The 19824-nt window shown below is 38.4% G+C and overlaps 1 protein-coding gene across 2 annotated transcripts in view; it reads right to left on the reverse strand.

Moving 5' to 3' along the window:
* CACNG8 (calcium voltage-gated channel auxiliary subunit gamma 8) overlaps positions 1-19824 on the reverse strand; it is a 659572-nt gene that overhangs the window by 77029 nt on the left and 562719 nt on the right. The window lies entirely within an intron of this gene.

Consider the following 19824-nt stretch of genomic DNA (forward strand, 5'->3'; position numbering starts at 1 on the left):
GTGAAATGGGTGTCAGTGAAATGGTCTTTCAGTGAACTGATACAAATCTATATATATATATATATATATATATATATATATATATATATATATATATATATATATATATATCGGGTGGTGCATGGGGGCTTGCCCCCCTGCTAGCATCATATAGATAAGTTATATGGTCTCAGCCATATAGGCATTGGTTTTCTGGAATTTCGATCATGTGTAGGGGACCCATATATATATATATATATATATATATATATATATATATATATATATATATATATATATATATATATATATATATATATCACACTCAGTGCAAAAGACTTTAATGTTGGAAAATTAATCCTCAGAATGCAAAATGATTTTACATTTTAAGCACCATCAGTGTGAATCTAAACTAGTCAAATAAAGTTTTACTTAAATAATGTAGAATGCACATCAATTGACTTATTAACTAAACAGCAAATGCCTTATATTCAAATTTTACAATAATCATAAATAAGAAAAAAAACATTAGAACATAAATAGAACAGGATATATCAGTACAAGTACAACATAAGTAGTCACTGTATCAGTTTTAACTACTTCAGAATTAAATAAATTTATAAATGAAAATTTGTGTTTTACATTAAAAATGAGTAGAAATTTGAAACAAGAAAATAATGATTTTTCCCCGAACAGATACATGATGGAAATTAAAAAAGAAGGAACTTATCCATGTTATAACTGTTCTTTTCATAAATATATTCAAAGAGATGTATGCCTTGCACACTGTGTGACAAAAAGAACATTTTATTTTAAATGTTTTGCTACTTGCAACAGGGAAAAGTTGTCTATCAAACAATTTTTGATGAATGTCATTGATGAAAGAATGCATTTGTCACCATCTATCTGATATAAAGTTGAATATAAATGCAAATGTTCTAGCTAAGCATGTAAGTGAATTGAGTATACAACATACCTGCATGTTTAGAGTTATACAAAAGATCTTTATAAATATCAGAGGTGATGACAATGTTCTGGACACATAAATGGCTGAATATAAATGAACTCTTAGATTATGTACTGATTGAATTCCAGGACTAAATATGTCTTCCACTTCCACCAGTTTTAAAAATAAATTGTCTAAATTGTATTCAGAAAATAAGAACATGAATTTTTGAAAATAATTTAATGTTATATTTACCTGAAAGCTGTGTTTTTTTACAATAAACCTTTGGTGTTAGTCCTTTGAAAAATAATTTGTTACCACATCAAAATCCTGATGTGCCTTCTGGAATGATCAGTAGTATTTTCTATTGTTAAATTCAAGCTAAAAATATTTTCATCACTTCTACTATCTTTTCAACCTATGCATTTCTTAAAACTTTGTTAAATAATCTGTGGCTTAGTATGACTCAAGAGTATATAAAATATTAATACCTGAATACTAATAACTGAAGTTGTAATTAAACTGGTAACCAACTGTGTGTATACAAATGAAATATAAAAATATAATACAGCATCAGTTTACACTGCTTAATGATGTTTTAACAATATTTTATCCATTTTATCTCTTTATCATTATATCACCTTTCCTTAGTTTTTTTCTAAGTTGTTACTTATTTTTTCTCAAAGTCTGATTGATTGCTACAATTACATTTGGTACAAACATATGCAAATACGTAATTAATACAATAGGAATTTTAAAAGCCACACTAATCTGTCAAAATGTAAAACTAACAGATCAATAAGACAATTATTATCTTAAAAGTTTGCTTTATTGGTCTAATTGTTTTAAATTTTGATAATTTAACATGTTTTTAACTTAATAATATATTTTACTAATGAAGGCATGAAGCAGAAACCGGTCCATAATAAAATTTACTACATAAAGAGTGGAGTCATTCCTGCTTTTAGTTGCTGGAATGTGACTGAATATACTTTAAAATATCGCAGCAGACTACCCTTTCAGAAATACTGAAAGAGCAAATTGGTATAACTAAGGAAATTACTTTTTTTGAGCTGTGATAGAGAATCAGAATTGCCTAGACATATTAAGGCCTTGCTGAGTTTAATTCTGGTGGCGGCCAAAAAGTAATTCCTAGAAAATGGAAATCAACGTCTAAATCAACTGAATGAGAAGTAGTGACTATAGTAACAGAGATAAATGAACTGGAAATTGGATCTTTAGAAAAGGGCAAGAGCAAATTACATAGAAAAAATTGGAATTGTGGGAAAAATACATGCAGAATAATGTTTTGTCAGCATAATGAGGTTTATGGGAATGTAGGAATTGAATGAGCCATGTAATGTTTTACTGACAATGACTGCATAGATTATAGGTGATGTTTAATGTTTTCAACTGAAAACTGGGCCTTGTGTTTGTGGAGGCTGTGTGTCTGAGCACATATTCAGGGACATCTTGGTTTAGCCAAAGCCATCAGGCATTTCAGTGAGAGAGAATTGTTTGAGGTCATTGGCTGACTAAGGTCACCTGGACTATAGCTTAGACTAAGCACCTCATTGGTTCTTTTGAGATTTCTTTCTTAAAAGCTGTCTCAGGTTTCAACTTTCTGTTACCTAAGAAGTTCATTTGTGAGTGTTCTACCATTTCACACTGAGCTAATCGAAGGAAGGACACTGAGCAAACTCAGAGCTATAATATATAACATTAAGTATCCTGTTTTTTGTTTATTTTGTTCTTTATTTCTTTGTTATGTATAGCACTTTGTGTACTGTGTATTTTTCTAGCTAGTTTCACTGTGTGTGAGGTATTAACTGGAAATTGTCCACTTTTATTAAGCATCTGTTGGGTTGTTTGTTTCTGATAGCTTGTTGCAGTTAAACACTTTTTTCTAGAGGCTCCTTTAGCTGTTTAAAACTTTCATTTAAAGGCTCATTGCTGCTTTTCAACTGTGAGAAACATTTCTGCAGTTTGTTTCCCAACCTCCCTTCCTGTTGGTATAGTGTTTTTATAGTTGGTGGCTTTGCAGTTGCTCACCCCTAGTGTAAATTTGATCTGGGACCCTCCTCCCAGTTTAGTGTCATTACCTCATTCTACCCAGTACAGGGAGAACATTAGAGAAGGCCAGTCAGCTTAGTTTCTGCTACTCCTTTCTCTCTTTCCACTAAAAAAAAAAAAAAAAAAAAAAACTTTTTCTAAGCTTGTTTCCTGCCTTTCCTGTGGGTAGTCTAGCCTGGATATAGATTTGCTGTGTCCAGGACTATTTGTAGGCTTCTAGGGCCCAAGCCTTTCTGTGTTGGAGGGAAGCCTTCTAGCTTAATTTTGTTTCTTAGAACTAGCCAGTTTTTTGTTTCAGCATTTGTTTAGAACTTATTGTAATCACTAAATAAGCTACAAATTACTACAGCACTCAACTTTCCTCACTGTCTAGAGGAAAACAGTTTCTAGTACTTAGCAAATAAGCACCTATCCAGGCATGTCTAAGGGTCAGCCTGCGGTGTTTTCTCCTGTCTACCTGATGAATCTGGGCATCTTGGGGCAATGCAGTAATTGCCTTATGTACACAGACAACCCTCTCCTCCTACCAACCTACACTACAACCTGTGAGAGATGCACTTATATAGCCAAAGGGGAAGCAAAGCTCTCTTCACCCAAGACTGGACTAGACAATCAAGAGGAGAAGGTAAACACTTGCACCACACCACACTCAGCACATAGTCCCGCAAAACCTACACCACCAAAACACACACATAGAAACACAAAACACACACCTACATTCAAGGAGCCTCTCAGTAAAAACCTGCCCAAGCAACTGGGACCTCCAAAGCAGAAACACAAACAACCTCCACCCCCCAACACAACCCAAATGACACATAGCCCACAAACTCAGTGTGCCACTCAACCACAGCCCATAAGGCATAACAACGTACCCAACACTCTAGTCATAGGTGACTCTATAGTCAGGCACACTCATGTTCCACTCACCAGGCTAAACAAGGAGGAAGTTACTGTCAGCTGCCTGTCGGGTGCCAGGATCTGCCACATAATGCATACACTCAGGTCACTCCACAACAAGTACAAATATGACTCTGTCTTTGTCCATGTTGGTGTGAATGACCTGAGAGCACTCCTTGGACTACATGAAAAGGGACAAGGAGGAGCTGTCGTAGCATTCTGCCATCCCCCAGAATGATACCACAGCACAAGGACAAAATGACTGAGTTCAACAATTGGCTATCTGTCTGCCTGGGACAACATGGTCGACGGACCACAATGCTTTGCCAGAGATGGCCTGCACCTGTCGCCCCTGGGATTTCGGATACTGGCTAACAGGTACAGGCAAGAAGAATATGAGGGTAGTGCTACTCAATGCTAGAAGTCTAAACCTCAAAATGCACTCACTCCTTAAAATGGAGAACATCGACATCTGTGCAGTGTCAGAGACCTGGTTCAAGGCTCCAGAGAGTACCCTGCATTACCAGGCGGATATCCACACCTCCAGGCTAGTTGCTCAGCATAATGCATCTGAGATTATCCAAGATTAACTGGGAAAACTACTCATGTACCAACTAATTCATAAATTCCAATGCCATGGATCAACTTATCCTCATTGGTCAGATCAACACCCATGCAGATGAACAACAGAGGTACGGCTGCTGAATCCTACACAAATGCACTTTATACAGAACCAAGATGCTATCCTCCAAAAAAAAGGAAGCCAATCTGGTGGTCCCCCTGTCATAAACAAACTCTACAATAGAAGAAAGAAACTGTTGCAAAAAAGAGTAAAATCCCATGATTGGAGAAACTCTCTGGTCAGCTTCAGTAAGAAGCTGAGATCCCTCACAAAATCCTCCAAAGCTAGTTATGAAAACAAAATCACCACTGACTCTAAAGACAACCACAAAGCATTCTATAGCTGTCAAGAATCTCAATGGCAACACTCAGATCTGCTCTGAGTTACAGCACAATGGCACTAAATATACAGAACCAATGTATATTGCCAACATCCTAGCAGATAGGTTCACTGCTAACTTTACCCCTCTGTCATCCCCTAAAGGGCCCATCTCTATACCAGAAGAATGCAAAGTTCCAGTAATCACGGTTGCACAGTTAAAAGCCAAGAACACAGCATCCATGGGACCTGACGACATGCCAGGCTGTGTTCTACATAGGCTATGTGCCCAAATGATGCATACACCGACAGTTATCCCACTCGCCTGGTCTGCAAGGCTATGGAGCATATCATCATGGAACTTATAAACAATGACATTGGTAATCTCCAAACTCAGACTCTGGAATTATAGATTAACTCACTAAACTAGGTATAAATTCTTATGTCACAAGATGGGATATGGACATAATACAAAATGAACTACCACATAGGTGGTAGTCTACTGTGTTATAACAGACCTTGAGACACAGGTGGACAGTAGTCTCTCCTTTGATAATCACATCACCACAGTAGTCAATCCTTCTATGTGGCACACCTCATCATCACCACAATAAACAGAACATGCTGGAGGGATAGATTCCCTGATTAGCACTGTTCAAGAAACATCTTGATGACTGGATGAGAGAACCTATGAACATGTCAATGTGGTTTATTTTCATTTATATAACTGTGAAGGAAGGATTTGGTGATCACAAGGCTAGCTTTCAATACAGTTAAAGGCATATTGTGCAATCTTTTCTAAATTTTCTAAATTGTTTCAGAGGCAGATAAGAGTGGAATCATCTGCATACTGTACAAGTTATGGGTGTCCTACAGAAGAATAAAGATTGTTTATAAATATTAAATAGAACAGGACAAGGACAATTAATTATTAATCCACTGAAGACTAAGTTGTGAAATACCCATTATGAACAGCTCTAGTAGGAGTTTTTTATGAGACACGGTGTCAAAAGCTATTGATAAGTCCAGAAATATGAAATATATGGAGTTTACTTGTATCCTTGGCTGTATTGATGTTATCTGTAAAATTTAGAAGAGCAGTTGTCAGCCTAGGCATCAAATATTGCTTGTTCATATTTGCATTAATAAAACCATGCTTCATACAAGGTATCAGAATATTTTATCTTGGTGAATAAATTGTAAGGTGATAACTTCATTTTATGGTGAGTTCCTGAGTGTAAGTTGGCTTTATATCTATGGTTATTTTGTAAGAACACTGGAATCAAGGGAAATCCAACATGAAGTAAAATAAAACCCTATTTGGCTGCTGTAAAGCAAAAAGCACTTTTGTTCTATTACTGTATTATTGAACTTCTTCAGAAACAAATCCTAAAAATATACAATCAGTTTAAATACCAAGAAGGAAATTACATCACACCAAATCAGCAAATACAATCAATTACTATATTCTAAATAATTATATCACAAATATACTTTTAAAAAGAATGAAATAATTCTATATTTTTATTTTATTTTATTTTATTTTACATTTGTTAACCGTGAAAGTCCTACTGGACACACATCCATTTTCGGTGGAGGCCTGGGGAGAAAACCTCCAATAGCATGTCATAAAGAATTTACACAAGAATATTATACAGAGATATAGGTTCCATAGAAACATAAGTTATTTATACATTAACAGTTCCTTTAGTAAAGTCAGCATACACTGTGTCTGATAATGCTTATTAGGTTCTGAGAACTAGTGAAGCTGTAAGTGTGTGGGGGGGGGTTATAATTTTTTATATTTTTGGAGTTTTTTTCTGAGGGTAGAAGAGATTATGTGCTATTGTGAGTTGATTAAACAATAACAAGATTCCACTTTGCTCAGATCACTCTAGAGATTAGTAAGGATGGGAGAAGCATAGAGAAGGATGGATAAGAGATGAGTTCTTGCAATAGTAGCTTTGGTTTGTTTAGTTATAAAGTGTTTGTGACCTGGAAAAAATAATTAATTTAGTTTTTTGGGGTTAAGAATAAGTTTGATGTTTGTGAACCATGTTTCTAGCTAGTAAGTTTGTTTGAGGATTGATTTGCCCTTGCTTAAGGGGGGGCAGCACTTATAAGGTGTCATCTGCATCTGCATGTACTACTGATGCTGTGAGTGAGGGAGGAATTGATTTTGGTGGTGAACAGTGAGAACAATAGTGGGCCAAGGATGGATCCCTGAGGGACACCTATGGATACTGGTAGCAGGGACAGCTGGTCATGCCCATAGGACTGCCTGTTGTCGAACAGATAAGTCTATTTGCTACAACAACATAGGTTCACTTGGAGGACATTTTAAATTTGAGGGGGGGGATGTAAGTGAAGTAGCAAAACTGCATCTATCATCTAGTGACATTATTAGGGAAATCCTGGAGTAATTTTTTCTATTAGCCATCCTGTTTAGGCCTTTAGCCCTTTAATAAGGTTAATAGGTTGGCTGGACTGGACAAAAATAAGTGGGCATACAAAAACGATTGACACAAATGGAGATGAGGGGGAAGGGGGACACAACAACATCTCTAGATCTAGCCACAATCAATTTGTTTATAAGCTGTGCAATATAGAAAGGCTTTCTTATGACTCTGGGCACATGTTGGTCAAATGTTAGGTTACTGTACACACAAGTTCACAAATGCCAAACAATTGGATCAGTTCTCAGAGGGCATTATCATGATTTTGACACCAGTTATTATTTGAGACAAACCTTCCTGTAAGATGGTTAAGTTATTTGGGGATTCAATAACTTCTCCTAGCTTGCAGTCATCTCAAACTTCGCTGGCCAAAGCTCTTTGGTATTTCCTTTTACTTTTGCGATGTATATGCCAAACAGAAAAAGTCTCATCACCGAGCCCTGGGGGACTCCATTGGTGACTGGTCTCTTCCCCTGTTTTGATCTCCTGCATCCTGTGAGCCAAGTTGACAATGCAGCTGGTGATGTAAGTGTTTGCTCCTATATTAGTCATCTTTTGTACTACACCTGAGTAGGGGATTGTGTCAAAAGGCTTGGCCAGGTCAAGGTAATGTGGTGTGAACTGTTTTACCTTCATCCATTGCTTTGGTAACAAGAGTAAAGCTTAAAATTTGCCCATGATTTTGAGTCTTTCACACTTTCCTCTGGGCTGTTTTCAAATACATTTTTAGGGCCATGCATACATGTATGCATTCCTTGATTCACCTTCCTGACTGTATTAAATTATATTCCTTGTATAATATAGCACACTTGTTAGACTTAAGTTAGAGCGCATTTTAAATTTATTGTTTAAAATTTTTCCAGTAGGCAGTGAAACAAAAATGCATTAACCAATAATGACAAAACTGCCCTATTCAGAACATTTCCATCATAAAGGTCTACATCCACATACAACTGCATTTTAAATTTATTCTTTGAACATTTTTCCAGTAGGCAATGCAGAAAAATGTATGCAGCAATAATGACAAAACTGCCCTATTCAGAACATTTCCATGATAACAGTCTACTTCCACACACAATTGCATTTTAAATGTATTGTTTGAATATTTTTCCAGTAGGCAATGAAGCAAAATGCATGCACCAATAATGACAAAACTGCCCTATTCAGAACATTTCCACAATAAGAGTCTACTTCTACACACAATATATAAATACAGAATCACAGTAGTGTAAGCCATTGGCATGTCACAAAGCTTCTTGAACTTATTTTCAGTTGGAGGGGGGCAAAAGTCCAAAAACCAGGGACACATTTTAAATATTGCTTGTATAATTTTGGAAAGTTGCTTGCATAAAATGTTGTGTTAATAACCTGCATTTCACTGCCAAGTCGTGAACCTAGAAACCTGTGCACTAGAGTCAGAGCAACATACCACTAAGTTAAACAAGCAGTTTCTTGAAAGACAGGAAGACAAACTTAAATGGCTATCATATTATTTAGTGAATTTGGTTCTCACTTCTCACCATAGCTCTCAAGCTCTTAGCACAAAAATACAGAACAAAGCCAATAATGGGGGAATACAGCCCCATAATAGGGACACATTTCAAATACTTATTTTATAACCGTAGAAAATTGCTAGAATAAAAGGTTTTGTTTTACCACTCCTGAGCAACAGAAAAAAATGTGAGGCATAAATTCACAAGTGATGGTGGCTAGGGACTTTAGGCTCTTTTTACCTGTACTCAAGGTACTCTAGCCACCAGATGTATCCTGTTGGGGGCATTTTCACACACGCACACACACACACACACACACACACACACACACACACACACACACACACACACACACACACACACAATCCTGGCAGCTAAATAAGAGTTTGCACACATCTTAGCAGCTAAATAAGTGTTTGCACACATCCTGACAGCTGAATAAGTGTACTCACTGGAGTTTGCAGCTCTACACACACATCGTGGCAGCTAAGTAAGTGTACTCGTTTGCAGCTCTGATCCCTCCCAGCCAGAAAATACATCCTGGCAGCTATAAATCATCTCTCAGTCGAGTCTGCTGTATTTAAATCCATTCCTCTCAGCCTAGTCTGCAGTAATATCCTTCTCTCTCAGCTAAAACTGTCCATTCCCACCGCTCGGAAACCCGGAAATGTGTGCGCGCTGCAGATAATGATGTCACATCAGCTAAAAGCATTCAAACGGGGCAGTTTATGATCTGCAAAAGTGGGGGGGCTCCCCTCTCTCCTCGCTCTATTGTTCCGGCGCCCATGATGGTCTACCATGTCAAAGGCTTTAGATAAGTCTAAAAAATGGAAGATACAAATATTCCCTTATTTCTATTGTGGTTAACTATATCTGTAAATGATAGTAATGCTGTGGTGGTGCTGTGGGATGGTCTAAAGCCATGCTGGGTTTTGGAGATTAAGTTAAAAGCACACTTTTGATACATATGTATTTTTCTCACGGAGGTGTTAAATTCTAAGGATCTGTTTAGCCTGGGAACTGAAGTCAGGTGAGAAAGAGTGATGTCATCTGAGCTAACCCAGCAGTAATGTTGATTATTAATTTAAGAACTGTCTCAGAAAAAGTCAGGGCATTTTATATCTTGTCTTGGCCTAGAAACATCCATTCAGCACTTCTACCTGCATGTTGTCTGTAAGTAAGATTGAGGTATATTATTTATTTTAGAGATAGATAGGAATATAGCAAAGATTAGTTTAGATGTTTTCTGTATTCATTTGAGACTGTCCTGCAATGTTGTTTTACAATACTTTTTGTGATTCTGAACTCTGTAGTTACTGTGTTGTTTGAGTATTGTCTTGTTCTTTAATTATTTATTAATAAATATATTTAAATATTTAATTATTTATTAATAAATATATTTAAACCTTTTAATTGTGGCTGATTTGTTTAGAGATATTTAAGCTCTGAGAGTACTTGTGTATGCATTTGGTGATACTGTACATGCCACTTCTAAATAGCCTTGGCCTTGGTCACACTTACCATTTGGATAATAGTAACATTGCACAGTAGGATTGGGCACCCTTTGTAAGTGCCTTAGAGTAGCTGATAAGTAGTGGTTGGTGGCAGTGATAGCTACCTTATAGTCTGGGTAGAAAGGAGTCATAGGTAGTAATCTTGTGCCAGCCTTCCCCAGGAGTGTCTGTGTGTTTGTATATAAATCAAATCTCAAAGGGTGTGTGTGTGTGTGTGTGTGTGTGTGTGTGTGTGTGTGTGTGTGTGTGTGTGTGTGTGTTTGTAAGCACTGGCTTGACAGAGATGGTGCTGGAGGTTTTAGCTTCGCCACTCAGCTGAGCTCTTAACCCTGTAGCTGTGCCAGTGGGGATTCTTACTGAGGTTTTGGAGAAAGAGGCAGAAACCAGCCCCAGTCTGACTGTGATGTCTGTGTTCTCTTAAGGGAAATTATACTTTACTGTCTGTATACTTGTCATCCTCCCAATGTGTACATCCCTTACTGGTGCTAGTGGTGAGGATTGAGGCTCCTTGATTACTCGGCCAGTGCAGGGGTGTCACAAATGCTATCAGGTTGCAAGACAAAGATAGAAAGATAAAAAAGATAGTCATCAGATACACTTCATGCATGATGCCAGCAACAACCTGCTCACCAGTCACCAGGATATCAAAGGCAAATGGAAGGAGTACTTCAGCAGCTTCTGAATGAAGAAAAAAGACAGACGCTGTAGTGCTCCATAAATAGCTCATGATGAAAGAAACCCTTGAAGAAGTTGTTCAACCACAGCCTCATTTCAGGCTTAGTTCCTATCGAATGGCGCACTGCTATGGTCATCCCACTCCACAAAGGGGGAGTAACTACAGACCCTGGGAACTACCGCCCCATTAGTCTGATTAGTCTGATATGCAAGGCTATGGAGCACATCATCATGGACCTTATAAATAAGGACATAGGGAATCTGCAGTCTCTGGACCCCATGCAGTTTGGGATTGTGAAAGGTAGATCATGCCTGCTCAACCTGATAGACGTCTTCGAGTCTGTCACCAGAGCTGCGGATGAGGGCAAGGTAGTTCACACAGCCTACCTAGATTTTTTCAAAGCCTTCAACACCATCCTTCACTCAGGAATCATAGATAGACTCACCAAACTAGGCATAAACCCTTAAGTCATAAGATGGGTTGCCAACTGGCTCACTGATAGAACCCACACTGTGAAAGTAACAGACTCCAAATGTGACTACCGATCAGTTACAAGTGGTATCCCACAGGGATTAGTCCTAGGTGCTCTCCTGTTTGTCATCTAATTTTCTGAAGTTCACGCCAACAAAAAGGGACTCTGGCTGACCAAGTTCGCAGATGATTGCAAACTGGGAGCCATTATTGATTCTGCAACTGATGTAGACATTCTACAAAAAGGCCTCACTGACACCAATGATTGATGCCAGAGCCATGGCCTTAAGCTCAATGCCAAAAAGTGCATTGCCATTCCCTTTGGGAAAAGTTCAGTGTCCATGAACTACCACATAAGCAGTAGTCCACTAAACACCGAAGGTGTGATAACAGACCTGGGGACACAGGTTGACAGCAACCTCTCCTTTTATAACCACATTGCCACTGTAGTCATAAAGACCTATGTGGCACATCTCATTACAAAAAGTTTCTCATCCAGGAAGAAAGAGGTCATAATCCCTCTCTACTTATCCCTCATTAGACCTATTATAGAATACAATGCCTCATTTGCTATGTACCTCACTAGACACCTACAACAACTGGAAAGGCCACAAAAATACCTCACTAAGAGCATCCTAGGCCTTAGACATATGCCCTATATGGACAGACTCAAAAAACTCCAGCTATAATCTGTTTCTTACCACCTACTTAGAGGCGATCTTTGCTTGACCTACAAAGCCATGTCTGGCCCAGAGCTGCTGGATATGCTATACCTAAAGAAATCCCAATCCCTCTGTGTCACATGCTCCAGGGACCTAAACCTCATTACCACTATAAACAGAACATGCTGGAGGGACAGGTTCCTAACCTAGAGACTTCCCATACTCTGGAATAAATTTCCCATTCACGTCAAGCAGAGCACTTCACTGGCCCTCTTTAAGGGAAATCTTGATGAGTGGATGGGCAATAGGAAGTTAACCCTGGGGATCACTTCAGTAGCCTTGCTTGACAGGGGCACTTGAAACTAACTTTGGGCAGCATGATGCCAGGGACTCTTCTTGGGCTAAGGTTATATAGGCTCCAGGGCTATTAGCCTAATACACACCTATGAATCTATGAACCTATAAAACAACATTAAGAAAAATTTAACCAGTTAAGCAGCAGGCTCAGATGAAGTCATGGCAGATATAAAGATGCTTGTGAGTTAGGTGAGAAATACCTACTGAATGTACTCATAGCAGTATGCAGAGAAAATCATTTCCCAGATGACTGAAGAATAAACATACTAAAGACAGTGTACAAAAACAAAGGGGACATTCACATCTCTGGAAGTATAGAGGTATCAGAATCCTTTCACACTGCATGCAAGTTCTGGACAGGGTGATTGATAAATGAATATACAGAGTAATAGATAGAAAGATGGGAGATGAACAGTTCAGATTCACAAGAGGATGCACCACAATCGACCCAATGTTTGCAATAAGACAGATATTTTAGAAAAAGCAAGAGATGAGGAAAAAGTCCAACTGAGCATTCCTAGACTTAGAAAAAGCATATGACAAGGTCCAAAGAAAGATAGTTTTGGCAGTCCTACAATGGTTCAAATTCCCAGAAACATTGGTAGAATTAGGGCAGGCTACATGCAAGAACCCAGTGACTAAAGTACGAACAGTGTTAGGTCTTACAGAGGGGTTTCGAGTGCAAGCTCATTTAAACAGAGCTCAACAAACCTTGGCTACTTGCCTGTGCTTCAAGAAGTGTTTCCACTGAATACAGTGCCATCCAGGCAAACTTAAGTTCTCAAATTGTATTATTGCACTTGTTTTTAACTGTTTAAGTGATCACTGCATGCATGTTGCAGTTTTCTGAGCATTTGAAGTGTACTTTTACTACAAATTTCCTTTTCTCCTTCACTGCTTGGTACTTGTAGTCTTTAGTTTTGTAATCACCTTGTAGAGGGGAGATTTAGCTAGGGAATACATTTTTTTTTGTTATTACACTGCACTTGAGGCTCCTTTTTTGCTGTTCTTTTACATTAAGAGGACTAAGGTCATCCATCCTGTGGAAGACAGTGTTTGCCTGGTTTATCTGACCTGGGCAGCACTCCAGGGGGCCTCAAAATGTAATAATCATTTTTATTGTCCAGAAGGCTCAAGAGTTAGATTTCACTTTCATTTTTGCTTCTATAAATTAGGTGTTTGACTGGCTTTGTTTTCATTTTCCCAGTCCTCAGAAAACTTTCGCTACTTGCTTGTGCTCAGGAAGTGTTTCCACAGAATGCAGTGCCATCCAGGCAAAGATAAGTTCTTAAACTGTATTATTATACTTGCCTTTCACTTTTTGAATGATGTCTGCTTGTATTTTACAATTTTCGGAGCATTTAAATTGTATTTTTGTTGCAAATCACCTTTTCTCTTTACTCTTGCTTGAACTGTTTTGTCTTTTAATCACCTTGTAGAGTGGCAATTTAGCCAGGTAATAAGTTGTTTGTTGTTGCATTGCACTTGAGGGTCCTTTTTTGCTGTGCTTTTACATTAAGGGAACTATGGTCATCTATCTATTGAGACAAGGGGGCAGATTCAATAAAGCTTACGCTCAGTGTACACTAAGTGTACACGATATGTTTTCAATAAAATTCTTATCACATTTGTTGTGCTTTCTAGTCACTCAGAAATATTACACTAAGTGTACATGTAGTCTACACTTTGTGGTAACCTTTATGAATTCCTGTCAATATTTAAAGCTACAAGAATATCAGTAGGAAAATTAAAATTAGGAGGAAGAAGGTGTGAGTTATGTCTGTGTTGTTTGTTCAATCAGAACAGTGTACACTTAGTGTACACTTAGTGCAGGCTTTATTGAATCTGGCCCAAGGTATTTGCCTGGTCTATCTGAACTGGGAAGCACTCAAGAAGGGCTCAAAATATAGTCATTTTATTGGCCAGAAAGCTCGGGAATTAGATGTCACTTGGCTCATTTGCACTGAACTGCTCACCTTGCATGGGAGGCTGGCAGTAACCTGTACGCACCTGGACAGTTAAGTTTATCTATAAAACTAGTACTAGGACTGTAACCTGTAATTTATTGAAGCATTGCATGGAGTCAAGCTCCGTCTAATACCATATCCTAGCACTCTAGAATGCCTTGTCCTTAAAATCTAACAGCCCACCCCAGCACAGGTCCTGACAACATAGATACACAATTTCCAAATGCCTCTATAGATAACATGGTAGATGCGGGCATCCTGAGACAATGTAGTAATTGTTTCATGTACATAGACAACCTTTTTATCCTTAAAAAACCAACAGAGTACACAAGAGATGTACATTCACAACTTCCTTGGAGGCAAAAATCTCACTTACAAACAAGGTTGTCAATAAGAACACACACATGTTCCACCACACATAGTGGTCACTGCACATATAGTCTATCTTAAGCTAAGGCACGAAAACCCCATCTCACAAGCATCAAAGACCTCCTAAACCTGCAAATGGCAACACCTATCCTCTGCAAATTTGTAAAACACACACCAAAGCACCAACAAACACCACACATAAGACTACACCCAATGGATGCCTGAAAACAAAGCTGATAAGGCAAGCAAACAATTTACCTAGGAATTTTGTCATAGGGGACTCCATTGTATGACACGCAGATGCGGCAATCAACAGAGTCAGCAAGAAGAAGTTGGTTACTTACCTAGAGCTAGGATCCACCAAGTTACACATGTACTCAATCCTTTGCAACACAGGTAGTAATATATTATATCATAGTCCATGTGGGTGTACAAGGACTATATGAAGAGAGACATTATGAACCTCTCTGAATGTGTGCCTTAGACAGGTACGTGCTTTGCATTGACAGCATTCTACTTTCTCCAAGGATGTATCCACAGTATGAATAAAAATGACTGACTTTAACTACTGAGTTAATTCCTGGTGTCAGTCCAGGGAGATTCAATATCTGCCAGCCTGGGAGGACATCATCAACAGACCACATTGTTTTGTCAAAGATCTTTTGAACCTGCCCTCCCTGGGTTCTGGACTTTTATAAAACTTTAACTACTGACCCATCTAGGCAATAAAAAAATGGAAAAAGTGCCTAAATACAAATGAATAACCAAGAAATAAGGCACTGGAGGGTTCACCGGGTAGCAAAACAAACTTTAATAAGCACACAAACAAGAATAACGCCATAACTGGATCACCACATTTCCGTCAGTAACTTCATCTGATGGATTAATAGAATGTAAGTCAGCTATGAGATAATACATCTACATTATATTAAACAGAAAACAAGAACTGAATGCACAATTAAGTAAATATTACAGGAATTACTATGTATAAAATAGTAATATAGAAGACTGTGTTGTGATGCCAGAGTAGGCAACAGCTGATTATATATGCCTGGTTGGTAGATACCTGACTAGGACTAAAGCTTGCAGGGCACAGACTACCTGTAGAAAGTAAGATCATCTCCAAAGGTACCGGATTAAGATCGAACATGAATATAAAAGCTCAGCTACCTAGATGCCAGTGAAACATTTCCCACAGTAAAAGCCTTAAATTCATACTGAGAGCCGTATAAGAAAAGTACATTTCAAATGCTCAAATAAACTATACTTATATATTAGATAATACAGTCTTACCTGATACAGAGTTTAAAACTACAACTGATCTCCATCTGAAGACCAGAAAAGGGAACCCACATGATGTATGCATAACGAAGCATTGCATATCAATGCCCAGAGCACCTATGAAATAATATTTCTAAATTGCACTATATGAGTAAATAACACAAAATAAATATTACATAAGGAATAGAATATTACTACCCTATTGTCCAACACCGAAGAAGTGAGCTGTAGAAAACAGAATAAGTGAGGTGTAGAAAATAAACTAAGTACTTGTTTCACTATGTTGAGCATGTGCAGGGCGATGCCTAGCAAAAACAAGATCGACCTCAAAAAGCATCTATCTGTGAAATTATGCATTTGGGTGAATCTTCAGCAATCCAATCATTAATCATTAATATATTGTGAAATGTAACCTGTTCTGGTCTTTCACATGCAGCAGACTGCATATGCGTAAACAATGCATTATCTCAAAATATACATATTGGAAGTGATTGTTTTTCTGACTAGTTTTTCCTTTCTTTTGTAGGAAAATCTACAAAACCTGTGTTTAGTATATAAGGCATCCTTTGACCCAGTCCTGATGGAGCTTTTTTACATCCAAAATGAACAGGGTCAGAAACATTATATTATGGGATTTAAACTTTGCTTGCAAAATAAATAGAACATTCTGGTAAGATAAATATGTGTTTCAATGGATCCCCATGTTCTGGAATAGGCTACCCATCCAGGTGAAGCAGAGTCCATCCATAACCCTGTCATACATAACCTTGAGCATTGGATGGGAAATCATAACGTCATCTTAGTTAGGACTGGATCCCATGTCTCTAATAGACAGAGGCTGACAGTAAACAATCCCTAACTAACACTGGATGGGACCTTAAAAATCCTATTTATTAAGTAGTTCCTTAGCCATGATGTAGTATTAGCACAAAAGTTGTGCTTGTCTAGCTTGGTAAGAAGAATTTTAGAGTTCATGTTCTGAAATGTCCTATGCAGGTCAATAAATATGAATTTTGTATCCCACCTTTCAACCACTGACTGTTTTTGAGTAAATAGCAGTTTGTCCATTATAGCCATTGTTAAACCCTTGTTGGAACTCAGTGTACCATACATTTTGAAATGATCAAAACACTGCCTATAGACTATTTTTCAAACATCTTAGTTACAGACTTGAGAAAATACATTGGACAGAAATACTGGCAGGAGAAATATTCCGGAACAGGAATAAGTGTTTACGGGAATAATCCCTGTAATAAAACTTAGATCAAATTTATATGCATGGTTTTATCAAGAATACCTCCTCCATTATGACTAGGATTGGATATCACATCAAGTTTTCAAGGCCTCTCCATAGAAATTTTGAAGTAATTTCCCAGAAGTAAAGAGTTTTGGTAAGTACTAAGCTTTGTGGGTAGAGGGTGGAGTTGTATTAATGACTGCTGTTTATGGCAGCATTGATGGCACTGACAGCGTTAAGGATGCCTAGTTAAATTATTCGATAGAGATACACTGCAATATTTATGAGGACTGGAACTGTCTGCCTTCATTTTGTCAAAGCAAGTAAGCAATGTTTTTAGTCATATTCCTGAATTGTTTAGGCCTTGAAATTATTTCTGAGTTTTTTTTAACTTAAACAGTGAGGCTTTGCTTCCTTTATTTCATGTTTGCACTTTAAACTGTAGTTTAAACAAAGTCTGCTTTGACTTTAAGTCTTTATGATGTCATGGATTTGTACTCGATTTCCATGCTTTCCAGATGTTTTTACTAGTTATAAAAACTGTTTTTTTTTAATGAAGACGTATGCCAGTAAACCTGTGCCAGCCTTCCCCAGGAGTGTCTGTGTGTTTGTATATAAATCAAATCTCAAAGTGTCTGTGTGTGTGTGTGTGTGTGTGTGTGTGTGTGTGTGTGTGTGTGTGTGTGTGTGTGTGTGTGTGTGTGTGTGTGTGCATGTGCATGTGTGTGTGTATGTGTGTGTGTGAGCTACTTGGGCAGGGACACGAAGCATTGGTTGGACAGAGAGGGTGCTGGAGTTCTTGGCTTGACCCCTCAGCTGAGATCTTAACCCTATAGCTGTGCCAGTGGGGAGTCTTATTGGGGATTTGGAGAAAGAGGGAGAAAACAGCCCCAGACTGACTGTGATCTCTGTGCACTATTAAGGGAAATTGTACTTTACAGTGTATGTACTTGTCATCCTCAGAATGTGCATGTCCCTCACTGGTGTTAGTGGTGAGGACTCTGGCTCCTTGATTACTGGGCTAGTGGAGGGGCATCGCATATTAATTGTTTGGCAGTAGTGAGATAGCCACATCATATATTAATTGGCTTGTAGTGGTGTGGATATTGAATTCCTGTAGCTTGTGTACAGTGATCACTGAAGGTATTTTTGTGCTCTAAATCAACCACGCTGTGAACATTCTATTTTCATATTACAATTGTTTTATTTCTTTTGTTAGCTTAGTTAGTCAGGGAAAAGGCATGCATGTCAGCAGAGGAGTATGGCAAGCTGACAAGGAGCCAGTTGGCTGAGATGTGCCAGGCTAAAGGACTAGTGCATGCCATCCTGACTAAGGCAGGCATGATTGCAGCTTTATCCACAGCTGCATCAGAGAATAGCAGCCGGGAGGACAATCAGACTGGCCATGGGATGTACAACTCTCAGGGAATGGACAGCTCAGCCTTTCCACAGAGGACATAACAATCCATCTGGAGTTAAAGAGACCTGAGCTATTGGTGAAGCATTTGGAAATAGAGGCAGCAGAGAGACTGAGGCATCTAGAAACTGAGGAAAATGAGAAATTGCTACACCTGGAAGCTGAGTAGAAGGAGAGGCAGAGGCAGCACGAAAAGGTGATGCTGACTCTTCACCAGAATCAATGGATGTAATGGGGAATGGAGTAACCGAACCCCAGAAGCAACAAAGGTCAGTAAATTTCTTCCATAATTTTCAAAGTGTGATAATTTTGATAGTTTCATTCATATGTTTGAAAGGGTGTGTAAACAATATGATTTTGACCAAGGGCTCTGGGTACGGTTCCTGACCCCATTACTCCATGGTAAAGCTGTAACTGTTTTTGCAAACAAACTGTCTGATAATGACTGCTTAAAAATTATAATGTTGTAAAGAATTGTTTGCTAGAATTTTTTACGTTAACACCTGAAGCTTATAGGAAAAAGTTTCATGAGCATAGACTCAAGGCAGATGAAAGTGTGTGTGGATATGTTGCTAAACTAAGCACTTATTTTCATAGGTGGGTGAGTAGATGTCAGATCTGCACTTCTGAAGGGCTGTCAGACCTTTTGGTGAGAAAACAAGCCCTTAGCACTTTGTTTGAGGGCATGAGAATCTGGTTAACTGATAGACAATGATTACTGTAGATTAGTTGGGGAGGAGGGGAGAACTATACCTAGTAAGCAGGGCATCAGCGTACAGGAAAGGGACAGCCAGTGATGCTCATTGGTCTGAAGGAACCCATTACGGGCAGCCCAGACTGCCCCGACAGACTCTGTCAGTAGCAGGGCAAGCCACGACTCCAGGTACACATCCAGAACCTAGGGTTAAATGTTCTAAATGCAACCAGTGGGGCCATGTAGAATACAAATGGCCAGGGAGACAAGGTGGGGAACCAAAGCTGGGAGAGCCAGTAAGTGGGAATGACAAAATGCCAACAGTAGGTTGTCTTGAGACAACAAGAGTACCAAACTACTACCCTACAGATATCCTGATAGGTAATGCTTTTGGT

The sequence above is a fragment of the Protopterus annectens genome, chromosome 1.part1 (genome assembly GCF_019279795.1).
Source record: "Protopterus annectens isolate FY-2018-M chromosome 1.part1, PAN1.0, whole genome shotgun sequence".
Lineage (NCBI taxonomy): Eukaryota > Metazoa > Chordata > Ceratodontiformes > Protopteridae > Protopterus > Protopterus annectens.